Genomic DNA, 4,805 nt, shown 5'->3' on the forward strand with positions numbered 1-4,805 from the left:
AGCAAAATCTGTTCAGTGTGTGAAGAATCAGGTTCTCAGTATTAACCTTTGATGGAGAAATGAGAGCTCTCTACGCTGCCTGCAACTGGAAAGATGAATAACTAGCAATTACAGTCAGACCTGGTTAGCATGAACAGCCAGAAGCAATTTCTCAAACCCCCCACTCCCTCCCCGCCCCCACCCCCATCAGCACTCGGCAAACATTCCAACCCACCGGATTTATCTTTCACCTTGATTCGGGTACTGTTAGTTTTGCGACTGATCACACATTGTTTTTACTCACTGACAGCTCGTTACTGTCAGTCTACCAGACTCCAGGCATCACCGTACCTCCCTCCATTCCCCTTTCCCTCACCCCAACCACTCCCATCACTGGTGAGGGGGGAATTGGGGGCCAAGGATTAATCCCTTGAGTGAGATCACTGCCCCATATGGGAGCTTTCTGAGTCAGAAACTGAACCCCTTCGGAAATATCACTATATAACCCAAAGGGGGTTGGCACAGGATGGCAGAGGGTGAGGGTGGAGGGTGTGGGACTGAAAGTGGCAGGAGCCTGGTATGTGTGACTCATCATGAAATACAAATGTGAGAAACCAGAAAGCACAGCCCACGTAAGCACCATTTGCCGTGCCCATGGAATGTGTGTGTTCCTAACTCCCCATTGCCTTGCTCCTGCCTATCCAGCTTCTCCTGGAGAACATTCAGGACCCAGCTCCACAAGGTCCTTGGATACCAGATTTCACAAAGGCTTTGGATCAGCTCCCAGAGGGGAGACTATTACTGAGACATAGACCTCATGGAATAGACAATAAATCATTGACCTGATCAGGAAACCAGCTGGAAGTTTATATTTAATTCATTGATCTAATTGAGTTCATTTCAATGGATGGCACAGTGGCTCAGTGGTTAGCACTGCTGCCTCACAGCCCCAGGGACCCCGGGTTCAATTCCAGCTTCAAGTGACTGTCTGTGTGGAGTTTGCACATTCTCCCTGTGTCTGCATGGGTTTCCTCCCTCAGTCACAAAGATGTGCAGGTCTGGGTGGATTAGCCAGCCCCATAGTGTGCAGGGATAAGTAAGGAGGTAGGATGCTTTTTGGAGGGTTAATGTAGACTTGATGGGCTGAATAGCCTCTAGCTGCACTGTTGGGATTCTATGATTGATTTCATTGTTTCCATTTCTGGGATAGACTTCTATTCAAGTAGAGAACCCGCTGACTCCCACAGTCAGCTTGACTATCCATCCTCACATGCTGCTCCCTATAAAGACTCCATTCCCTCTCCCAGTTCCTCTGTTCCCATGATGCCAACTTCAACAAGGGGGGCTCTGACGTTTTTTTGTTCACTCTTGGAGCATGGGGGTCACCGTCTGGGCCCAGTATTTATTACCCCGTCCCTAGTTGCCCCTTGAGGAGGTGGGGGTGAGCTGCCTTCTTGAACCGCTGCAGTCCATGTGCTGTGGGTAGACCCACAATGCCCTTAAGGAGGGAAGCAGTGCATCTTGTAGATGGTACACACTGCTGCTACTGAGTGTGGGTGGTGGAGGGAGTGGGTGTTTGTGGATGTGATGCCAATTAAGTGGGGGCTGATTTGTCCTGGATGGTGTCAAGCTTTTTGAGTGTTGTTGGAGCTGCCCCCATCCAGGGCAAGTGTCCCACCATGGTCCTGACTTAGAATCATGGAGTCATACAGCACAGAACCAGACCTTCAGTGCAACCAGTCCATGCCAACCATGATTCTAAATTAACCTAGTCCCACCTGCCTGCGCTTGACCCATATCCTTCCAAGCAGTTCTTGTTTATGAACTAATCCAAATGTGTTTTAAATGTTATAATTGTGCCCACATCCACCACTTCCTCTGGAAGCTCATTCCACACACAAGCCACCCTCTGTGTAAAACATTGCTCCCTGTGTCCTTTTAAATCTTTCTCCTCTCAACTTAAAAATATGCCCCTAGTCTTGAAATCCCACACGCTATTCACCTTATCTATGCCCCACACGATTTTATGAACCTCTAGAAAGTCACCCCTCAGTTTCCTACATTCCAGTGAAAAATGTCCCAACCTATCCAGCCTCTCCTTATAGTTTAAACTCTCCATTCCCAGCCACATCCTGGTCAATCTCTGCTGAACCCTGTCTCGTTTAATAATATCCTTCCTATAATAGGGCGACCAGAACTGGACACAGTATCCCAGAAGAGGCCTCACCAATGTCCTGTACAACTTTGTCAGAGAACTAAGCAATGAAGGCAAGCCTGCGAAACACCTTCAAAGAATTATGTACCGGAACCCCTAGCTCTTTGTTCTACAACATTGCCCAAGACCTTACCACTCATTGTTATTTTATCAAAATGCAATATCTCACATGTTCCAAATTAAACTCCATTTGCCACTCCTCAGCCCATTGATCCAAATTGATTAAGATCTCTTTGTAATCTGAGATTATCTTCTTCGTTGCCCACTGTACCATCAATCTTGGTGTCATCCACAAACATACCAACCATGCTTTTGATCTTCTCAGCTTTTTGATCTTCTCAGCTAAATCATTTATATAAATGACAAACAAAAGTGGACCCAGCACCAATCCCTGTGGAACACCGCTGTTAACAGAACATAGCACAGTACAGCACAGGAACAGGCCCTTCGGCCCACAGCACAGGAACAGGCCCTTCGGCCCACGATGTTGTGCTGGACATGACGTCAAATGAAACTAATCCCTTCTGCCTGCCCTTGGTCCTTGTATATCCATGTGTTTATCTAAAAGTCCCTAAATGCCCCTATTGTATCTGCCCCCACTACCACCCCCTGGCAATGTGTTCCAGACTCCCGCCCCTCTCTGTCTAAAAAACCTCTCCCCTCACATCTCCTTAGAACTGTCCCCCTCTCACTTTAAATGCATGCTCCCTAGTTTGAGACATTTCAACTCTTGGAAAAAGATCCTGACTGTCAACCCTATCTATGTATCTCATAACTTTATAAACTTCTGTCAAGTCTCCCCTCAACCTCTGCTGGTCCTGAGAAAGCAGCCTGAGTTTTTCCAGCCTCTCCTTATAGCTCATACCCTCTAACCCTGTCAGCATCCTGGTGAACCTCTTCGGCACCCTCTCCAAAGCCTCCCTATCCTTCCTGTGATGTGGCGACCAGAATTGAACGCAATATTCTCAGTCTGATAAAGCTGTAACATGACATCCTGACTCATCCTGACCAATAAAGGCAAGCATGCCACACGCTTTCTTCCCCACCCTATCTACTCATGTGGCCACTTTCAGGGAGCTATGGACTTGAACCCCAAGTTCCCTCTGTACATCAATTCTATTCAGGGCCCTGCCATTAACTCTATACTTTTTCTTAACATTTGACTCTTGTTCAAGTGGTCCAACAGACAGCTTTCAATCTCTTGATTAAAAAGAAATGCTGGACAGGCTTCGGGGAGTCAGGAGGTGAGTTACTCGCAGCAGGATTCCCAGCCTCTGACCTGCTCCTGCAGCCGCTGTGTTTATGTGGCAAGTCCAGTTGAGTTTCTGGTCAATGGTGACTCCCAGGATGTTGATAGTGGGGGATTCAGTGAGTGTGACACTATTGAATGTCAAGGGGTGATGGTTAGATTCTCTCGTGTTGGAGATTTGTGTATTTATACAACATGAATGTTCCTTGCCCCTTGTCAGCCCAAGCCTGGATATTGTCCAGATCTTGTTCCATCTGAATATGGACTGCTCCAGTACCTGAGGAGTGGTGAATGGTGCTGAACATTGTGTAATCATCGGGGACCATCCCCACTTTTGACCTTCTGATGGAGGGAAGGTCATTGATGAAGCAGCTGAAGATGGTTGGGTCTAGGACACTCCCCTGAGGGACTCCTGCAGAGATGCCCTGGAGCTGAGATGACTGACCCTCCAACAACCACAACCATCTTCCTCTGTGCCAGGTACAACTCCAACCAGCAGAGAGTTTGCCCCCTGATACCCACTGATCCCAGTTTAGCCAGGGCTCCGTGATGCCACACTCGGTCGAATGCAGCCTTGATGTCAAGGGCTGTCCCTCTCCCCCCCCCTCTGGAATTCAGCTCTTTTGTCCATGTTTGACCCAAGGCTGTAATGGGGTCAGGAGCTGAGTGACCCAAGGGGAACCCAAACTGGGCGTCACTGAGCAGGTTATTGCTGAGCAGGTGCTGTTTGATAGCTCTGTTACTGACCCCTTCCATCACTTTCCTGAGGATCGAGAGGAGACTGATGGGGCGGGAATTGGCCGGGTTGGATCTGTCCTGCTTTTTCTGTCCAGGACATACCTGGGCAATTTTCCACATTGTCGGGGAGATGCCAATGTTGTAACTGGACTTGTCACAAACTGATTAAGGGATTCATTGCAAACCAAGGATATTTCATCAACTTTGGGCATAAAACAATGAAACAAGAAACTTTCTAAATGATGAAAAGTTAGACACAGTGGAGAGCCAGAGGTCCAGGGGCCCAGATCATTGACAGTTGGAATTACTAAGCTGTTGCAATGCTGGCATTGATGATGACAGGGCTTATTCATTCACAGCCTGAGGGTGTTGTTGGATAGGTCAGCATTTATAGCTCATCCTTAATTACCCAGACTACTGTGGGGATAGAGTTACAGACAGGCCAGACCAGGTAAGGATGACAGCTTGTTCCATTGTCCCATTGTTCCATCTTTAATTCCAGATTTTAATTGAATTCAAATTCCCCGATCTGCTGTGATGAGATTCAAACCTGGATCTCTGGATTAATAGCTGAGTGATAATACCATAGAGTCCCTACAGTGGGAAAATACCCAATTTGGCCCA

This window comes from Chiloscyllium plagiosum, chromosome 7, assembly GCF_004010195.1.
Source record: "Chiloscyllium plagiosum isolate BGI_BamShark_2017 chromosome 7, ASM401019v2, whole genome shotgun sequence".
NCBI lineage: Eukaryota > Metazoa > Chordata > Chondrichthyes > Orectolobiformes > Hemiscylliidae > Chiloscyllium > Chiloscyllium plagiosum.